A 22,326-nucleotide genomic window follows, 5' to 3' on the forward strand; every position below is an offset into this window, starting at 1 on the left:
ATGACACTCCAATTTAGAGACAAGGATGTCATGTGGGACAGTGTTGAACGCTTTGCAGAAGTCCAGGTAGATAGAACATACATAAGCGAAATCCTTTTTACATATATCTTTATATACATACATGTATATACACGCATTTATACATGTATTTTGCCTATGCTGTATTAATCATAAGATTTCTTGAAATGTTATTACCAGTGCTTTTCATGTAAATATAAGATTTTATTGTGGGGGCCTTACTGTATTTCAGGGAGCACTTCTTCTCTTTTCTTCCATTCTTTGAAATTAGCGTGAGCATTGCCATCAATTTTAATTATACCATTATTTCGCCCTAAGTTTTATAGGAAGAGTTGGCAGCAATAAGTGTAGTTAAGGTTGCCTAACACTTTTCACTGTATAGATTCTATACTTAATAAGAAAGAGGGATAGAATTTGCACATAAGGGTACAATAAAACAAGTCAAGATTAGCAAAGTTAATTTTATCTGTGTTACTTGAAAAACCAGAAGGATTTATTAGGGACTCTGATTCTATATTCTTAAATGCAATTTGACTGATATAATTGTACATAATTATTGTTATGTAGTTCAAAAAATACAATAAAGGTGGCAAAGACATTACTTCACAGTATTACTAAAGAAACAATTATAGAATTATCAGTATTGTAAGCTGTAAAATATATTTAAAATACATTTTTTTTCTGGAAATGTTGAAGTAGAAGCAGCATTGTATACCTTCTTTCTTATTTCTTTTCCCACACCGCTGTCTAATTTATTAATGAAAGTAACCTTAAATTATAACATTTTTAATACCACTAAAGATGGTGAAGAGTATGTAATTATTTCTTTGAAAAAGGAAGGAATTACAAAATTCTAAATTACTGTTTTCTATAGCGTATTTCATTATTTTAAGTAGTATTTACTTCTTTCTCCGAGTACTATTTATGATCTTTGGTTGCACATATTTTTGTATAAGCAGTAGAAGGCATGATTATTTTCCAAATATGCATGTTTAGTTGTGTAGTAACTAAAATGAGTACTAGGGTCTGGTCTAAACTAATAGCACAGGTGTGTGATGGACACATATCTCCACTATAAAAGGTTCTGTGATTCTTTCATGAAAAAGTTGACAGTCCTAATACAATGTGGTCAGCAGAGTCTGTTTCCATAGATGTCTGCATTTGGCCCTTACAGAGTTGAAGAACAGCTGTAATATTTATGTAAATATTGTGGGTATTTGTGGTATATTTGCTAGCAAGGGTTTCTTTAGACATCAGAAGGGACTGTTGGAGCCACTTGCAAAGGCATAGTGATAATGGCACTAATGAAAATCTTTGAAGCAACTATGGACAAAGCTGCTCTTTGGGGAACAGTCCCAACTTGGCACTGTTTCAGGCAGAAGCTCTTGGGTTAGAGGATTTCCAGTCCATTACCCGACCTTCTTCTAGAAAAGGGGAGGGTCTTGAGGGAACATGGGGGAGTTGGTTCTGCGGTATCTGAATTGCATGTCTCCAAGGAGGCATAAGCTATACCAAGAGCAAAAAGTCAGGATACATAGGGTGGCTAATGTTTACAAGGCTTAGGGAGTCTCCTGTTCATATGGCATTCAAAGTGTTTATGGGTCTCTTGTTTCTGCAGCTTAGGTATAGCCTGACTTTATCTGGTCTGTAATGGAGAGATTTAGTTGGAGGAGCCCACAGCACATCCAGGACACCCATGTGGTGCTGGTTCTGGTCTCTGAGAATTCTCCCTTTCACGCAGTACAAAAGATGTACCCCTACAAGTGTCAGTCAGGATCTAGGACTTAATTCCTGAGGAAAGGGGACTCAATGTTACACGTGGTGAGACTAAACCATGTGTAACAGAGGTTTGTGTAGAAAGGCAAAGGTATGTAAGACAGGCTGAGATTCTTCCAGTTACAAATAAATGTCTGCATATGGGTGTCTGCACCTGAATTAATTGCCTTATGCTCTCATAATCACCAGGGAGAAGTATGCATCTTTGTCATGATTTGTCTTGCCCTGAGTTACATGTTCAAAGTGGCTTAGATGAACCTCAGCCAAAGAAATATTCATTTGTCTTTTGGCTGTAAGAGGAACTGAAACGATTTTAGCTCAGCTCTAAATATCTACACTGTAAGCTGCTTTTATTTATTGCTTATGGTTCTTGCAGAGATTCTTGAAAAGGAACTCCTGCAGATCTGGATATCAAACTTGCTGGGTACATATGCACTGTGCTGTCAGAATTGACAACAAAGGAGAGAGACTCAGTTTCATCATGGGGTGCCACAGGTGGAAGCATGGATGTGTTACTTCAGGGTGCCACTGAGGAAAGCGTGTCTTATTGCTGCTGCATGGGACAACTAATATCCTCTCCACCTAAGTACTAGCTTGTTACTAGACTTACGAACATCTGTATTTGGGAAGGCTGGAATTTGCATTTCCTTAGTGTGTTGACTTGGATGAAAAATACACGTATCCTCTGTCAGTTCTGATGTCACTCCTATCTGCTGCAGAGATTGCTCACAAAGATAGATGGCCGAGTGTTCCAGAGTCTACCTCTCTAGTTGTTCTTATGCTTAGCTGGGTGGGGCTTTAAGAGTAAGAAGAAGGCAGCTGATGAAAGCAAGCTGTTTATTATTCTCCACAGCAGCAAGAGAGACTGCCATTTTAACTCAGAGGACCAAAGGTCAGTTTGGAGCCTCTCACACTATAAGCCCTGAGAAGCTTTGGAAAGCTGTGGCAGCAGTGGAGGACTGAGGACCACAAGCAGAGCCTATAGGTAACCTGCTGGAAAACAGAGATTGTGCATGGTGTGATCTTTCCCCAGCTACAGGTTGGGCAAAAAGGAAATTCATCGTAGTCCTGTGGAGAAGGACATGGGGGTGTTAGTCAACGAGAAAATGAACATGAGCCAGCAGTGTGCGCTTGCAGCCCAGAAAGCCAACCGTATCCTGGGCTGCATCAAAAGAAGCATGACCAGCAGGTCAAAGGAGGTGATCCTGCCCCTCTACTCTGCTCTCGTGAGACCTCACTTGGAGTATTGTGTGCAGTTCTGGTGTCCTCAACATAAAAAGGACATGGAACTGTTGGAACACGTGCAGAGGAGGGCCACGAGGATGATCAGGGGACTGGAGCACCTCCCATATGAAGACAGGCTGAGAAAGTTGGGGCTGTTCAGCCTGGAGAAGAGAAGGCTGCGTGGAGACCTCATAGCCGCCTTCCAGTATCTGAAGGGTGTCTACAGGGATGCTGGGGAGGGACTATTCATTAGGGACAGTAGTGATGAGAGAAGGGGTAACAGGTTAAAATTTAAACAGGGGAGTTTTAGACTGGATCTAAGGAAGAAATTCTTTACTGTTAGGGTGGTGAGACACTGGAATGGGTTGCCCAGGCAGGTCATGAATGCTCCATCCTTGGCAGTGTTCAAGGCCAGGTTGGATGAAGCCTTGGGTGATATGGTTTAGTGTGAGATGTTCCTGCCCATGGCAGGGGGGTTGGAACTAGATGATCTTAAGGTCCTTTCCATCCCTAATTATTCTATGATTCTATGTTAAATAGCAATAGTTCCTTTGTATCTAAATAAAACAAGTTAAAAGTCCCTTATAGTTAAATGACTCAAGATTCCCTAAGACTCTGAAACAATCTCTAAGATTTTAAGATTAAAGTTTTAATCTGGCAAAACTATTCTGGACTTCAGTCCAGAATTTACCTTTTGTACTTCTATGTATGCTTTATAGTTTAAAACTTAAACTGCTTTACTCATCATCTTTGTACCCTAGCCTTAGAAATAGCTTACCCAGAACAAATAGCGAATGCCCTGCAGAAGTGGTTTTAGATTCCATAAAATTTTCTCCTTTCTGTGAAAACTGTGTTATCTTTAGTCATAATGAACCATGTTTTGACCCCAAACTAGCAAAATGGCAGATTACACAGTAACATTAAAAAAAAAACACTAGGCTGCAATTGCCTCTTAAGGATTATGTTAAACATTTAAATTAGTTAGCATTTCCTTTAGTAACTTAGTTTTTTCAAAGTTGGAAGTTTGTTCATTAGCCAGCATACACCATACCTGGCTAATTTGGATGCCCACATGTAATTGATATTGTGGGTATCATGCAGACTTTTTTCATGTAGACTTTAGGAATTTGGGACAGGTCTCTTCAATGTGATGAGATGAGTAACTAGACTATATGGTTATAAATTTCAAAATTTATGTCAAGCTGGAATAAGTTCAAAATAGACTGGAAAAAAAGGATCAGAATGGTAAAATGATCCTCCCAAGTTGCAGATGTGTCTTGAAATCAACAAGTGCAATAAATACAGGCTCTTATGCTGATGAAGGAGGAATAACACAGAAGCAAGGCAGACAAAAAAATCCCCACAAAAACAAAAAAAAAAACAAACCTAAAACCTTTTGTAGGAAAGGAATCTTAGGTGAGATGCTTTCCAGAAACCTGAACTAGTTTACTGGATGCAATTTGAGACATTAAACTTTTAAAAATACAAATAAATAGAAGTGAGTTCAGTGAAGTGCAACAGTGATGTGAAAAAAAGTCTATACAGTGGAAAATAGAGTAGGGAAGCTGACATCTTCCAGTGTGGAAAAGACTTTTCTAAGAATAGTGGTCAGTTGTTCTTGAGTGGCCATTTAGGGAAAGCAAAGAGAATCAGCTTAATTTCCAGGTTAGAAAAAAACCTTTTCATTATGAATGTAGGGAAGCAGTGGAACAAGCTATGTAGAAGGGCTGCAGACTATCCTTAATGGGAAATTTTCTTCTGGACAAATCCAGTAACAATCTATTGGGCTCTTCTTTACATTATGTCATTCTACCTCAGTGTTGTAGTTTCAGAAAATGATCTCTTAAGATCCCTCTAGCCCTAAATTTCTGTAATTTGATTAAACCTGTACATAGATGTGCAAATGATTTGAAATTGATCTTTAAAGGTTTCTTCCCTAATGAAAATGAAAAAAGAAAATTCTGGATGATAGTCTAGCCCTTAGTTTCATTTCTTGTATTAAATCTTGAAGTATGAAGATTATTGTATTAGCTTGGTTTGGGTTTGTTGGTTTTTGGGTTTTGTTGTTGTTGCCAGATACAGTTGGGTTATGTTTGATTAGTTGTTGGAATTTTTTTATCTTAAGGTTTCTATCAAAATGGCATAAATAAAAGGTTGCTCCCTAGATCCGCTATAAGTAGTTTTAGGACCTCCATAAACAGAAATCATACAGCTTGGTTCAGGTGATTGAGTTCTTGGCCAAAAGACAAGAGTGCCATTATTTGCACTTTACATTTCCGCTGATTTATCTGAGTCCTTTACTGTGTCATTAAAATCATATGCCCTGCCTTCTCCTATGAATCCTGGATTTATAATATTGGTACTGTACAATACACCACCCAGTTGTCTTATAGGTTATAATATTATGTGGTAGATTTATAAATACAAAGTAAGGGTTTGCTATCAGACGCATCTTTCGTGCTAGCAAATCAGGAAAATTGTAAGATGTTTACTTAGAGAAGGTGTCTTGCCTGGTTTCTCCATACTTGATATTACCTTGGCAGTTATGAAAGGAGAAATTACTGCTATTGTTTTACACAAAAACAGATTCTGCAAGAGAAAATTTTACATACTTTGGAACACTTTGTATTCTTCAGAATCACCCACATTTTCCCTACCACCCAAATTATTTTAAATTGTAAGTAGTTTTGCAAACCTGTTAGCATTATTTTCTCAGCTCACTCAATTTTTTTTCACAAGACATTATCTATGATGAATCACAACATCTTTTGTTAATGTGGTTATAAGAGCATTAAAGCTGTCAGGTATCATTTTCAACTTTTTCTCCTTTAGATTCAGCACTCTCTGAAAAGCGAATTTTATAAGTAGGGAATCTTAAGTTACAATCAAATTTATTATGTTTACCAGACTCGAATTTCAGACAAAATACCATTAAAATGTACTTGAAGAGGAAAGAAAGGAACTGCCAGTGGACTTTGAATTAGCAGCCTGAAAAAATGACTAATAATGTTGTAATTGAGAGTGTTATGATGATAAGAGAAGGAAAAGGAATTCTGTTTGTCTTTCTCTGTATCTTTTACATGTTGTGCAAGCTGAAATGAGGACTAGAATCTGAGCCCAAAGCTTCAGTTGAGGGGAAGGAGTGTTCTCTTTTTAGATTTTTCCATGACTGCAATTCTACCTAGAAATCTGTAAATTCCTGCTAGAGAAGTAGGTGCTATTGATTATCTGAATATGGAAGCACTTGCCTCTGTACATTGCATGCCAGCTGCTGAGTGAGGTTCGTGCTTGGAAGGTTCTGAATCGTAGAATCATACAATCATAGAATAGTTAGGGTTAGAAAGGACCTCAAGATCATCTAGTTCCAACCTCCCTGCCATGGGCAGGGACACCTCACACTAAACCATACCACCCAAGGCTTCATCCAACCTGGTTTTGAACACTGCCAGGGATGGAGCATTCACTGCCTCCCTGGGCAACCCATTCCAGTGCCTCACCACCCTAACAGTAAAGAATTTCTTCCTTAGATCCAGTCTAAAACTTCCCTTTTTAAGTTTAAACCCGTTACCCCTTGTCCTATCACTACAGTCCTAATGAATAGTCCCTCCCCAGCATTCCTGTAGACACCCTTCAGATACTGGAAGGCGGCTATGAGGTCTCCACGCAGCCTTCTCTTCTCCAGGCTGAACAGCCCCAACTTTTGCAGCCTGTCTTCATATGGGAGGTGCTCCAGTCCCCTGATCATCCTCGTGGCCCTCCTCTGCACGTGTTCCAACAGTTCCATGTCCTTTTTATGTTGAGGACACCAGAACTGCACACAATACTCCAAGTGAGGTCTCACGAGAGCAGAGTAGAGGGGCAGGATCACCTCCTTTGACCTGCTGGTCACGCTCCTTTTGATGCAGCCCAGAATACGGTTGGTTCTCTGGGCTGCGAGCGCACACTGAAATCGGCTCATGTTCATTTTCTCATTGACTAACACCCCCAAGTCCTTCTCCACAGGACTACGATGAATTTCCTTTTTGCCCAACCTGTAGCTGTGCCTGGGATTGCTCCAACCCAGGTGCAGGACCTTGCACTTGTCATGGTTAAACTTCATGAAGCTGGCATCAGCCCACCTCACAAGCGTGTCAAGGTTCCTCTGAATGGCATTCCTTCCCTCTAGCGTATCAACAGGACCACACAGCTTGGTGTCATTGGCAAACTTGCTGAGGGCACACTCAATTCCACTGTTCATGTCAGCGACAAAGATGTTAAACAAGACCGGTCCCAACACCGATCCCTGAGGAACACCACTCGTTACTGGTTTCCAGCCGGACATTGAACCATTGACCACAACTCTTTGAGTGCAACCATCCAGCCAGTTCTTTATCCACCGAGTGGTCCACCTGTTAAATTGATGTCTCTCCAATTTAGAGACAAGGATATCATTTGGGACAGTGTCAAATGCTTTGCACAAGTCCAGGTAGATGACATCAACTGCTCTGCCCTGTCCATCGTTTCCATAGCCCTGTCATAAATTGCAGCAAATTAGAACTAGTGGACTTACAGTTAGGAAAATTTTAAAATTATTTGTAAAGTGGTTGTAAGACAGTGGCTAAACAGTAGTGTAAGACAGACACAGACATTCTTGGACTTAAAATCAAATGTGGAACCCAAAAGTTCAGTAATGCATAATTTTTTATTTTTTTTAAATTTGCAATAATCAACAGGAAATCGTCCAAATAATGCAGCATTTGCAGAAAATGTTACAAATAGCTTTTGCCTTCAACAATTATTTCCAGGTCTGTCACTGCCTTGGTTTAAGAGTTTACACAAATAATTTCAGCCTATGGCATTTCATGATACCCAAAGAAGGCAATCAAAAGGCAGCCTTTTATTTTGGGATCACATTGCTTGCATTTGTACTGTAGAGATTTTTAATTCTGAAAGGTGCTGCCAGCTTTTGTGTACACACTTTAAGCAGAGTTTTTGTTTTTCCCAAGGACTTGTACTGACTTTCAGATATTTAATATCTGAAGTTGTGGTTGTCTTTGATTCACCATCTGTTAAAGAATGTTGGCTGTACTAAAACTGCAAAGGGGTTAAACAAGAACAAAAAAGCAGTATTCTAGAGAACCAGGACATCAGGACATATTCCTTTCTTGAAGGTACGTTACCATCTAGCAAATACTGAGAATAATGGTCACACAAATAGAAAAAAGAAAATTCAAAAGGCATGTGAAATTTTGCTTGATTTTGAAAAGCTTAATTGAAGAAAGAGCTTGAGGTTTGGGCATTCCTACCAAGCTCTTTGTGCAAAGGGGGTTGTTTCTGTATGGATGTGGCACATCATTGGCAGGACAGAATAAGTCTACTGTTCAGCTGGCTCTGCTGTAGCTCTAATAACCCTTCACAGCTGAGAATGTTCACATCAGGAAGGAGAGTAGAAGGATAGTAAACTAACTCCTTCTGGCATTTCAGAAGATGTGTATGCTACAATACAGAGCCCTTGATGCTGAAAGAAGCTTTGACAAAGAGGTCATGGCACAGGGGCCATAGCTGGCATGAAGATAGAGGGTCTTCCTCTAGAATGACATGTTCTTTTAGTCTCTGTTTTACACATATAATTCTTTGAGGAATCTCATCATTTGAGGATGACGAATTTGATAGGAAAAATGAAAGAGCATCAGATTGTTACACAAGAACTAAATGAACTTTCTCTAGAAGGATACAAACAACATGGAATAATGTAATATCCAGGTGCAAGGTTACTGGCATTATTATTAAGGGCAAAATACTAGAATTTCTGCTCTAAATACTGAGTGATTAAGAGCTTGAAGACTCCATTCGTGAATGTTTCTTGCTCCAGTATCAGACATCTACACCAAAGCATAACTAAGATGAAAAGCAAGGCTGTGATGGAATGTGGAGCTGATGAGATAGCTCCATACTGAGAGCAGAACTGGAGATGAAGTCAAAGATGACTGAACTGAGTTGATTGTACCTCCCTGAAAAGGTAAAGAAGCACAAATGGGTAGAGCCTTTCAGTAATTATAAGAAATTAGAAGTAAAAAACAAGACCCAAAAGACAAAATGTGAAAACAGCTCATGTAACATTGCAATCTCACTGTTTATGCTGTCAGGAAAAAGATTGGATTAATTTCTGCAGACTCAACTGTAATTGCCATACGGCAGCAGTTAGTACTATTGAAATGCTGGAACTGATGGTAACCAACTAGGCTGTAGTGACTTGGAACAGATGTCCTCAGAAAAGCATGAGACAGCATTCTGCAATGTGAAATAAATCCTTGCCTGTAAGTCTAAACTGATGATTTGTTTTGTGGACTGGGACATGTATCTCTCCTGAGATAGGAATTTTAACTTTTCCCTTGTTTAATGTCAATAGATATCCAGTCTGGTCCTTAGCGAAGCTGGAACAGTCTTTGTAAATGCAGCCTAGAGAATATTAATTTTCAGCAATTACATATTTTCTAAATACAAGCATTAGGACTAGCAGGGACTAGCCTGCATTTTTCAGTATATTCAAGGAGCGCAGTGTCATGAACAGTTCCTCTCTAGCTCAGTGTGAATTCCTGTTTTGTCATGATCTAGGCATAACTGACCTGGAGCTGAGCTGTTTATACTCCCTCTTGGAGTAAGACTATTTTAAGCTCATGCGGTTCTTTACCATTGAGCAGTTTCAACTGAAGCCACTTGCGTGAAGCTTACCTCAGGAGGTTTGAGGTTACTGCCTAATATTTGTCTAGTGGACAGAAGTACGATTTGAACTTGCAGTCAGCCAAGGGTGGCTGAAGTCCTGAGGGTCAAAGAACTGGCATTCAACCCCAGTGGGAAAGAATCCTGGAACACACAATAGCTGTAAGCTTTATGCCCATGTTCCCCATCTAAAGTGAGAGGGAAGGAGGCAGACTGTGATCCTTGTATTTAATAGGGAAAGGAGTAAAGGCTGTGATCTCTATGCTTAAATGCTGTTCAAAAGATGCAAAAAAAAATTGTCATTTTACAACCTTTACTCAGAAGTAGTTTATCTAAGGACTGCTCTTGAAGGGAATTGCTAGTAAGGTCAGGCTGGAAGGCCAGTTACAGGCAGAATTTAGTATTAAAATAATGTTCCTTGTGTTGTATATTGCATACAGGTTTGCTGCTGTCTTGTCTGAACCAGCTTCTCGCTTTACTTAAGAAGAATCATGTGAATAAAAAGGTACCATGAATAAAGTACCATGCTTATCAGCCTTCTTGGCAGCTCACGTCTGTTCTCCATAACCTGGCAGGGCTACCCCAGTGACTACCCAAATACTCTAAAGCAAAGATCATAACTGTATATCCTATGAAATAGGAAGCCTTTCGTGATTTAGACTTTGGTGATGTCATTTTCAGAAGAGCTAAGGAGGTATGAAGTGATGTAAAGCAAGTATTTTAAATTTTCACATGTGAAAAAAAATACCACAGATCAATGAAAGTGTCATGTCCCTATGGAAAGATGAAGCCAGGAAATTAAAACAGTGGAAGCTTAAAATCAGGCACTGAAATCCTTACCCTTACTTAGGACGTAAGTAAATAGTTAAAGACATTGAAGAGTTGCAACAACCCCATAAAATACTGCAGAGGGGTGGAAAAGGACCTGGGAGTGCTGCTCGACAGCCAACTGAATATGAGCCAGCAGTGTGCTGATGTGGCCAAGAAGGCCAATAGCATGCTGGCTTGTATTGGCAGTAGTGTGGCAAGCAGGACTAGTACAGTAATTGTCCCCCTGTACTCAGCACTGGGGAGGCTGCACCTTGAATACTGTATTCAGTTTTGGACCCCTCACTACAAGAGAGACATTGGAGTGCTGGAGAAGGGGCAGGAGCACAACTCTGCCGAGGAGTGGCTGAAGGAACTGCAGTTGTTTCCCTGGAGAAGAGAAGGCTCAGGGGAGACCTTATCACTCTCCACAACTACCTGAAAGGAGGTTGTAGTGAGGTGAGTGTTGGTCTTTTCTCCCAACTAACAAACAATAAGACGAGAATAAATGGCTTTAGGTTGTGTCTGGGAAGGTTTAGACCAGATATTAGGAAAAAATTCTTCACCAAAAGGGTTGTCAAGCATTGGAACAGGCTGCTCAGGGAAGTGGGTGAGTCACCATTCCTGGAAGTATTTAAAAGATATATAGATGTGGTGCACTTAGGGACATGGTTTAGTGGTGGACTTGGCAGTGCTGAGTTAGTTGGACTGATGGTCTTAAAGGTCTTTTCCAACTGAAATGATTCTGTGATTCCATTAAGAGATCTAAATGGACCTAATTTTCCATATGTATTTTCTGAAGTTCACTTACTGAGCCCTCATATGAGGCATCTTTGGAGTTTTTTAATTTAATTGCCCCAAAAGAGACACCAAAGTGCAGTTCTGAGAATCTTAGCATTTCAGTCTTAATTTAGACTCTGGTTTGTTGTTTGGGTTTGTTTTTTGTTTCTGGGTTTGTTTTTTTTTTTTAATACTTGCCCTTGGCCTTATAAAAAGCATAATTTTAAATCATTTCAGTAATGGAAGTTATTTGATTCTCTGTTCCTGAAGAGACAGACTCCACTTATAAAACATCCTTATAAATGACCAACTCTTTTCAAGTATATTACCAGTATGCTGTTATTTTTCAAGTGTGGCATTTGTGTGTCTTAGATTTATTTTTACCTTTCAGGAATGCTATGAAATAAGCTTCATTTTCACTGTGAAGTTAATAGACAATTCTCATGCCTCAACTTTTTAATAGCTTTGGAATGCAGTACATCTGAAATATTTGATAGACTCTGCATTATACAGACTTTGCTTATACCCAAGGGAAATTGCAAATATAATAATAGCTACAAGATTCACTCTTCTTGTCTGAATACTTTATATAGATGTTTAAAATGACTAGACAAAAAAAATATGATAGCAGCATATGACTCAAATTGTAAATAAAATATGGGAACTATTGGACCAAAATCTGCATCCCGGAAAAACTTAAGTGACAGTCAAGTCTCCAGAGAGGATAATTCAAAAACATTTACTAAGGACTTAGTCCTCACACTTACACATTTGAGAGTCAAGTATTTTGAGCAGCTGGGCTGCAAACAGTCTATCCAGAAATTCAGTGAGTGACTCTAAATGTTTAAGCAGTTCTCAGATATTATACTCTTTCCTGTGCTTGGTGTACCTGGGCTTTTTTGTCATCTGTCTGTGATGGTGATTTCCACAGTTTTCCATCGTTATGGAAGCTGCAGCCAAGAATGGCCCACAAATTCTGAGGATTTGCAATGAAGAACTAACTGTAAGGGTTTGTTTTAGGTTTGGGGTTTTTTTACATGAGGGAAAAAAAGACACAAATATGCGCTTATCTTCTGCTCATATCAATTGTCAGAACTCCAGGAATAGGGTCATATTGTGGCAGTTTACTTGAGCTGAGAATCTGCTCCATTTTTTTTTTTGAGGAACTGGGTTTGCAGAGTTGTCACCATTACTTCACTGGAAGACACAACCAGAAAACATGTACTCTAAAGAAGGAAGCAAGCTTACAAACTCTGTATGTCAGAGCTCTGCTTAGCAACTCTCAGCAGGGCAGCAGAACCAGGTCCCAGATACAGAGCTGGAACAATCAGATAATTACAAGAATACAAGCTATGAATTCTAGAAAGTTCAAACAAATTCCTTCTGCTTGTTCATATCAAGATTTATACAAATAGCATAACATGAGACTTGGCAAGATAATTTTCCTTCAGTTTTGCCATGTGTTTCTTCACAAGCCTGTCCCCCACTTAAAAAAACAGGATCCCTAATACTAGAGGTCTGTCTGATGTCTCAACATGTGCATGCGTAGTTCTGTTGGCTGCAGTGCTACTGCAGTAAGGGCAAGGTAGTCAGAGCCAATTTGTATCTGCAGAAGTGAGTTCTCAGTGCTTGGCTGTGCTATAAAGCCAGTCCCTGAGAATCCCTGACAGTAAATGTAATTCTCCTTTTCATATCTAGAGCAGTGTTTAAAGCGGAGGAAGCACAGGAACCTCCTGAACAGTTTCTTCCCCCGTTGCTTGTCAGTGATTTCACTGCAATGCCTAGAAAAACCAAAGCAGTTCAGACAGTATCTATTTCTGGTGTGAAATGCTAGTTGTGGATTCCCAGTGCTGATGTGTTTTTCAGATCCTCTGGTGAATTTCTAAGATCTCTTGGAATAACAGCTGCTGAGGGGGTGGGGGTACTGTAATCCCCACTGTGGATTTCAGGTTTGCAGACTTTGATGAAATCTCTAAACAACAGGTTGGGAAAGCTGGTTTTTATCAAGAGCAGCTATGAAAGCAGAGAAGTAAACTCTTGTCAGTAAAGAGCTTTTCATCTCCTTGTCATATTTTTCTGAGAAATGAAGGGTAGAAGAGGAGTAGAGACTCTTCTGTTCAGCTTCTCTGTAGAGAGGTATGCCAATAAAGATACAGCCTGATACTCAGAAGTGCATTGGTGGCCCTCACAAAAGCAGTGCCTTGAGAGCCAGAGAGTGGGAGGGAGAGTCATGCTGAGGGCTGGGTAGTAGCTCAGAACTGCTGTTGTTTTTCTCTTCCTTTTCTTGAAAGACTATTTCTTTCATATATTTGAAACCTAGAAGAGACCACTGTTACCATTGGTTAAATCCCTGTGTAACTTCAAACATAATTTGCAGCTGTGCATGACAAAGATCTGAAGGAGAAAAACTCCTTATCTGAAACACCTTAGTAGTTCCTAGGTCATAGGCATTTTCAGTTCTTCACCAGCATATGGGATAATATATAAAATGCTTTTCATGCCTCAGGACAGCATATGAACAGATTACGCTGATGTCAGTATGTACAGTGCAGAACCTTCTCTCTACATTCACCTTGCCAATGTAGTAATTCACTAAGAGTTGACAATGTTAGGACTACAGTCTGACCACTGAGGAAAGAGCACTGAATACCTTGAGTTGGTGATCACCATCAAATGTAAAAAGTCTAACCAACATCATTTAATGGCATCTGATGTCTGAGCATCAACACTCCTCCATATTAATGTCTTAATTATCATTTGATTTTGTACTAGGGTCAAACATTTTAGTTGCACACAGCATTAGTACAGTTAGCCAAGGAATCAAGACTTGAGATAAGCTTGTGATGGTTAAAACTATATTCATCAGAGCTATATAATGGTCAGCACCTGGATACCTCTCTGGTATGCTACAAGATCCATTATATGAATGGTCCACTGCTTGCTGTATCAGCGGTGATGGTCACATTGCAGGTATGAATGAATTTAGCATTGATTGGTTCTACAACACATTTTACATACTGTACACAAAACTTAGCTTCCTTGACCAGTTCCTGACCGCAAATAAAAGCATGCCCCTGGGATTCTTCTATTTGAAATAATTTTGATAATTTGCCTCATGTGAGCTGCACATAACACACTGCATAAGCCCATTTATTAAGCCCATTTTCTATGATCCTTTAGCTCAGGTTGATACTGCCCAAATTTCCAGTAATGTGTGTAATGTGTATAATAATTATTGTCTCCCCAAGGAAAAGTAAGACTTTTGCACCTGCTGGGTGCCTGATGAGAGGCTATGTAGATCGAGACCTCAGTTTGGAGAGAAGTCTGAGAGCAAAGAGTAAGGTTTACAAAATCATTAATGGAGTGTATCAAGTGAATGAGCAACTGTTGCTCACCTGTTAACAACAGAAGGATTAGGATGTTTCCAATGAAACTAATAGGAGATTGGTGTGAAACTGATAGAATAAAGTTCATTTTTATACAGAGTAATGAACTCCCACAGTTTGTTGTCATAGGAGACTGTGGAGGCAGGGTCAAAGCAGGGTTAAGCAAATTCAGGGACACCAGGTCTATAAGCAGATAATAAAGACAGTATGCAGGACAGTACCTTCTAATATCCCTCATCCAGTGGTTGTGGTTGCTGGATGTGAATGAGGGGATCAGACTGCACAAAGTGGCCAGGAACAGACGTGTTCTCTAGATGGTGTTTCCCAGACTGCTGCTATCATAAAGGTAGTGACATAGCTGTGTCCCAGTCTGCTGTAACCATGTTCTTATGTCCTTACATTAACTGGAGAATCAAACAGGTCAGACACTGTCTCTCAAACCGAAAATATGGCATGCATTTTCCATGACCTTCCACTCTGTCCAAATGTAAAGTATTCATTCTCACACTTTTGCCCGGTTCCTTTAAAAACTTACTCACAAATAGCTTAAACATAAAACGGCAGTCCTCTATGGGGAATGGCTTAGTAATCTTACACTCCCTCAGCTCCCCACAGCTACTGAGTTCTTCAGAACAGCCCCTTTCCTCTCCATACAAGAGGGAAGGGTCTCTGGTATTACTGGAAAAGCAGGAAGCTCAGAAGGAAGAAGCCAATATTCTAGTCAGAGATGCTTTTGATTTGGTCAGTCAAAAGGAAAACATTTATACATACCTAGGGTAATTTTTTTGAAGAAATTATTTGAAGAAAATGGTTATATTATTTTCTGTCTCTGCACATCTCTGAATCAGAGTGCAGTTACATACTGTTGAGTCATTGGTGGAATAGCAGCAGAATGATTAAGGAAATCAAAAGGCAAAACTATGCAAAATATGTTAGTTATCAACAAAGTAATTGGGTAGTGTTTAAACAAATGAAATGGACATAGGCATGCAAAATATTACAAAGGATTATAATAACTGTAGCAGAGTGGAGGCTTCCAAGTGACTGCATTCCAAATGACTTGATTACATTCACTACTGGCAAACAGAGGACTTTCTCATCACTACCCTACTTCAGGGAGCACCAACAAGAGGGAAAGGTCACCCTAGAGGTGTCAGTGTTTTCCAAATAATGGGAAATTATAAATGAGAGTGAGAGGAGGAAAGCTTTAGAGAGGAAGAAAACAAATTCTGAACTCTGTTAGATGGATAACAAGCCGTATGTCATAACAAGGATAATTTTTAAGCCCGCTGTGGTTCAGTGGTTACACCAATCAGAGCAAAAATTCAATATATAGTATTGAAAATAATTTTTAAAATGGGGAGAGAACAGAAATATAAAATTGATTTACAAAATGGGGAAAAGTGATAGATTGAAGCTGAAGACTACAGTAGAAAGTCAGACACTACAGGTTTATAATGAAATGCAAATTTCCTAAAACATGCTTGTAAAGAATTTCTAGTGATAAGATCTTTCATTAGATGGAGATAATACATTTAAATAATGTAGGAAAAGAAAAAGTTTTTACTGATTTGGATCTGAGAAGATGATGGAGATAGTGATACCAAAATATTTTCTAACATTAGTAAAAAAGGAGAATTAGTAAACACAGACTAGACAATTTGAGAACTGGTCTTCCTATGGTGTTCCAGAATACCCCACATAAGCATAGATTTCTCTCTTCCCCAAGCACAGCCTCCAGCTCCATTTCTGTCCCCACTCAGCCGTGGGCTCACTGCAGAGCTGCCTTCAGGCTCCTGCGCGGGCAGTCCATACCTGAAGCATCCTCGTCCTCACCGGTAGCAGACATCCAGTATCTGGGGCTGCATAGTCCATCTGTTGCTTGGGCAGCACTGCACAACAGGCACGTTGTCAGTCACCATGACCAGCTGAGGGGATCGCACCCATCAAAGACCAGTGGTGCCTCCGACTGCTCCATCATGGTCTTGCTTATCAGCCCTTCGTGCTGCTTGTTGGGGCCGTGGCGCAGTGTCCCACTCCCCACTGCCGGCGGATTGGTGATGGCAGCATCTTGGATGGGCGTCCTGCGTGGTGCACTCCTCTTGCTGTGCTCCCCGCCAGGATGCCCACCACACGCCGCACGCCTGGCGCTGGCTCGGCCCCTGCCTCCTGCTCCCGTCCTGCTCGCCGCAGTGGGGTGGCTGGGCCGTCCCCGGCTCGGGAGCTTGGGGATCGCTCCCTGCATGCGGTGGCGGGGCCGCCCCTCTGGCTTTGCCCGCTAGAGGGCAAGAGAGCCCCGCACAAGTGCGGCGGGGCGACTGCCCCTGCCACGCGGTCCTCGGCCCCACTCCTGCCCCGGGGTTCCGGCGGGGACCCACCCTGGGGTGGCAGCTACAGGCGGCCTGAGCGGACCCGGGGAGCCGGAGCCCCCGCGGAGGTCCCATCTGGAGGCGGCGACAGCCAGGGGCCCCGAGGCCTTCATCTGGGGTCTGGTGACCAGCATTTCCAGGAGGAAATCACCTGTATGGCTACGGTGCCCTAGATGAAGAGGTAATCACTTCCATCGGGAAAGCTAGTGATGCCTTTGACCATTCCAGAAAGCAGGCATGAAGCCGTCATGGAGCTGGCATGGTCACTTTCTCCATCGGAGCACAGGCACACCAGAATGCTGCATCTGCTGCAATGCATGCAGAGTGGTAAGCGAGGCACGCACCCAGCTCCTGTTGAGCTGGGCAAGCACCAGGAGGCATCTTCTCCTTGCCCCCAGGGAGGTGACACTAGCTGGTTGCTGGCATGGGTAAGTAGCATACAGCAGATGTTCTGAGTATGCCTTGGTTGGTATATGAATGTCACTTCCTCTTTCAAGTGGTGAACTATCTACAGAGGAAGTCTATCAGGCAAAGGAAGAACCTCAGGGACACCCTGCAGCTTGCTGGCAAACCCTGCCGAGCCTGCAGTCACAAACAAGCACCAGCAGTATGGGAGCATGAAGAAAGAAACCTCTTTGATGAGACATTGTGCTTAGGCAAGAAAGGTGCACAAGGCAAGGGGTAAGCAGGGGCAAAGTTGTTCTCACAGTGAGGAGCTCTGTGAGCTGTGATACACGAGTCATTTGCCACGCGGAGGCCTCTGTGGTCACCTACACACATGGCAACTGATCTTTTCCCCTTTTCTCTTTCCAAATGGTACTTGGCTCTTGAGCAGGAGGGATTTGCAACATCATGGATTATCTATTCATTACTAAAATGCAGATACAAGCCATTGACAGATACAGACGTTGGAAAAACTTTAAACATTTGGCAGCTTTCACACATCACCCTGTCTACCTCCAAGTGCCACCACCAAGGACCCACATTTCAAAAGACTATCAACATCTGTGTCGATGCATTTCACTATCTGATCAATAATGGCATTATTAATTCTGTACTTAAGATATCTTAACACATGTAATCTGATAACTCCTTCCCTGGGATGGTCAGAAAGATCTGCTAACACTTATTTAATGTAGATTCGCCAGTTTCTGTATGTGGCAAGATACGCTAATGCCCTAAGAAATCCAGGTCAGATACCCTGCTGTGGCTGTGTATCACATGGTGACACTGATGATGGCATTTTCTTGGAGGTTTCCATCAAAACTGCATGTTTTACACTCCTCTGGCCTGAACATTTGGTGATGGGGGAAACGGGCCATTTTATGTTGTCTTCTGGGATTCTTACAGGTTGGTTTTTTTTGTCATAAATACTGCTAATTTTTCGACAGTTTTTGAAGCAAGAAAGAAAATACCTTTCTCTAGCTCAAGTTTTCTAAAACTGTAGGCACTTCTTGCATTAATCCAGTTAGTCTGAATCAAGTGGCTACAGGTTTTCACAAACATTTATTTCCAGGCAATATCATGTTTCATAATCATGACTTTCAGTACCTTTTCATTGCTGAGATGACATGAATTTTCCTTGGAGGATTAATCTGTGCAACTATATTAATAGTTTCGTGCTCTCACCAGCCATTCTGGGGAAATGCTGAATCACATGTATAGTGCAGCAGGTGGGATCTATCCAGTCCTATATAGACCTCTATCATGTAAAAGCCTGTATCTAATATAGGCTCCCTTCATACATGAGGGAGAATTAAGCATCTTCAGAGCATGAGTCAAAGTCATCCGAAAGTGGGCACCCAGAATAGGTCAGATGATTTGTGCCCTAAAATTGCTCCTATTTTTCTGTGTTAAGGAACAAGTAGTTTAGATCTTGATGTCTCCATTGCAGCAGCCTTAAGTGAGGTGAGATGAATTAATACTGTTATCATACCCAGGTTTAAATCATGCTTCAAAGTACCCTAAAAATCTTATTTTAAAAGAAAACTGTAAATAGCATCACTTTCTATATTATTGTCAATTAATTAAAAAGCTGCTTTTAAAAGCTTGCTGACTCAGCGTCTTAGTAAAAGTGGCAAATGCCATGTGTGTCAGGGGAAAGTCACAGCACCTGTCTCTTCAGTAACGTAAGTCTTCCTGTTCTGCATCTGTGAGGCTAGGAAATAAATGAGTTAGGCACTTTGGTGAAATTACACAGCATGGAGGAATGAAAAAAAAACCCAAACAGAAACCAACAACCAATAAAACCCCCAATCATACCTTATAGCAGGCTGATTTTTTTTAAATGACATTCAAAAGTCAATATGTGAAAAGTTCCGATACAGCTGAACTGTTCAGCACAGTACAAGTGAATCAGTGTTTATAAAAAAGAAAGAAAAAAAAAAGTCATAATCTCTAGGCCTTGCCAGAGGTGTCACCGTAGTGCGGTACATGTGAGGAGCACATGTGCCAGGAACTCCCCAAGAAATGCAGGCTCCTCCTGACCAGCTTTGCTTGCAGGAGTTAAAATCCTGCATACAGCTGATGAGTAAGCTCTTGGTGACTCACTGTGGCAGATGCAGCCTTTGATTCCAGGAGGGTATAAGGGAAGTGGGTGTGCATCTCGAGTGGAGGGGAGCAAGGAGTAGGGATGTTCCTGCCTCAGTGTCTTGGGGATAAAAGTGTAGGATTTTAATGCAGCCCCAGGTATCAGTAATGCCAGACTTGTGCAAGGGGTAAGTTTGACATTACACATCACACATAGATTTTATGTGAAGCAGGGTTGGAACACCACCTACTCACAGATGGGTATAATTTTGGGGATGTCCTGCATAATTCATGTGTGGCTTTGATACTTATGAGTAATTCAGACATCAAAGCCTTAACTTAGATAACACTTTTATAACACTAAAGTTCATATAGCAAATAATCTGTGGGGTTTAAGTATCTTAAAAAAAAAAAGGCAACTGTACCAATACTTTCTTCTTTACCTTCAGGTATTTTTCATAAGGTATGTTGCTGGGAAGTACAAGATGGAAAATATTCAAGGCAGCACTAGAAGGAAAAATAAAATTCTATATAATACTTTTCACTGGGACTAGAAATGTAAATTTTAAAGCACTAAAAAGGAACTGGGAGCCTCTTTCCCAGTTGTTTCTGGACCAAGAGCACACCAGATAGCAGGCCTTTCGGTCACTTTGCTATATTCCATTTTGCTAGTGGCACAAACCTTCACTTTTCAGCAGTCCAAGTGCCTAACAAGCAATTTTATGTTATTTTCCAAGTTAGCCAAATTTATGCATGAAAAAACCCCTTCCCATTAATAACCATAAAGTTCCTTTATTGTTCTCCTTCAAATCTCCTTAAAACTTCTTTCTGACACCAAACACTTGTCATTGGCTAGGCCTGTTGCTTTTTATTCTCAAGGCTGCTTTTTCCTTATCCTTCCCCCATGGGTCTGTGGTATACACCTGTTGTCTTTCATCATGGGTTAAGATCATAAGCTCTTTGGGCATAGACCATCTCTCTTATTACATGTGTCTACAGTATCCGACACAATAGGACTGTGAGCCCTGAACAGGGCCTCTGGGTACTGCCGGGATCCAGTTGATAAAGAATAATGATTTTTGACATGGTGAGTTCTGCAGTTTTTCCCAAGTCATTCTGCAGATGTTCATGCTGATACAACCAGTGTGTGTGTAAAAGCAGTATCCTTAAACCCAGTATACAGGGTAAATGCTATGGAACCATTTACCGGAGAACACTGGCTTTCATCCTTCTTATTGGAGGCTTGTCTGCTCTTACACGTCAAAATGGATGGACTGACATGCAGCAACTGTTTCTTTCTGTGGGTTTGTACAGAACTACCACAATGGGATCCTGCTCTGTAGCTTCTCCATCCCATCCTTCAAAGAGCAGCGAAGACTGATGGAGTCAAAGGGAAGTGGTTCATGCGCCACTGACATGGACTATGTCAGTTCTTGAAAGGTCTGTGGGGGTTCAAGACACAGCCTTTCCCTGCTGCAGTTTCCCCCCTAGACATGGAAACTAGAAGTCTCTTCCCCATCTCCCAAGTGTAAAGTCACCGTGGCAAGTGGGGGGGATGCAGAAAGGCTGCACCAGTCAGACCTGAGCTGCCTTTTTTTGTTGTGGGGAAGGCGAGGAGAGCTGCCCCCTGTGCCGCATGCCCACTGAGGAGGACATGCGGAGAGTCAATTATTTTTAATTAACCCCCTTGCAAAATTTTCCTCCCGAGCTCTGTCTCCATCAGTGACCTTCCTGGGCCCCACCACCTCAGTGATGCACATCATCATTCACGCCGTACAATCTCTCCCTCTAGCCCCCAAGATACTGTTTCTTCTCCTTTTCTCCCTGCCTCACTCTCTCTCCCCTCCCCACCACTCCCCTATCCCCCCAAAAAAGCCTATCTTTGGGGTTTGCACTTAACTCAAGGGGCTGCCAGAGCCGTTCCTCTCCTTCACACAAGCCTCTGCATCGTGCCGGGTCCTTGAGCAACCTTCTGCAAAGGCAGGAAGCCCTTCTGTCCCTTTGCTAATTAATGCAGCTATATCAAAGCAGCAAAACCCCCATAACACGAATCCTTAGCATCTTAAGAAGAATCCTCTCTCCCCTCCTCCCCTCGCCGGGTCTCTCTTGGCGGTAACTTCTTTTTTTAGGGGGGGTGGAGGGACAACACGTACTTGGCACAGGCACCCCCGCTCCCCCGCCCCCCACCCCGCGCCACCTCCCGCCCGCCTCTCCCCTCCACTGCGCTCTTATAGCCCTGGGCCGAGCCGGGGGCCGCGGTTCGCCCCCGGAGCGCCCCGGGCGGCGGCGGAGGCGCCCCAGCACGACCCGCTCCCGCAGCGGCACCCCCGGCACTGCACCCCGGGCCGCGCAGGGGCAGAGCGGCAGGGCTGCGGCGGGCCGGCGTGGAGAAGGGGAAAACCACGGCGTGGCCGATAACCCCCCTCTGCCCCAGCTCCCAAACTTCCCGCGCCCCCCCGGTTTGCCTGCCCGGAGCCGAGTTTCAACCGCGTCTGGGACAGCGGTAGCCAGTTACCTGAGCCACGGACCAGGGCCGCGCTGCGGGGCGGCCGCGCCTCCGCCTCCCCTGCGGCGGGGCAGAGCGGAGCGGCGGGGCCGGGCTCCGCTGGTTGGGCGCTGCCCGCCCCGCTCCCCCCGCCAATGTCAAGGGCGACTCGGGCTATGCGGGCATCTCCCGAGGAGCCCGCTTCCCGCAGCGGGCGGGCTCGGTATATTTAGCATCGCGCCGCTTTTTTCCT

The 22,326-nt window shown here is 42.2% G+C and overlaps 1 long non-coding RNA gene across 1 annotated transcript; it reads right to left on the reverse strand.

The window, feature by feature from the left end:
* Window positions 1–17,667: 17,667 nt before the first annotated feature.
* Window positions 17,668–22,157, reverse strand: LOC117435872 (uncharacterized). Its single transcript, XR_004549401.1, has 3 exons — window positions 22,104–22,157; window positions 20,032–20,095; window positions 17,668–19,217 (listed from the first exon to the last, which is right to left on the reverse strand). It is a non-coding gene; the product is annotated as an uncharacterized lncRNA (long non-coding RNA).
* Window positions 22,158–22,326: the final 169 nt, after the last annotated feature.

This window comes from Melopsittacus undulatus, chromosome 2, assembly GCF_012275295.1.
Source record: "Melopsittacus undulatus isolate bMelUnd1 chromosome 2, bMelUnd1.mat.Z, whole genome shotgun sequence".
NCBI classification, from domain to species: domain Eukaryota; kingdom Metazoa; phylum Chordata; class Aves; order Psittaciformes; family Psittaculidae; genus Melopsittacus; species Melopsittacus undulatus.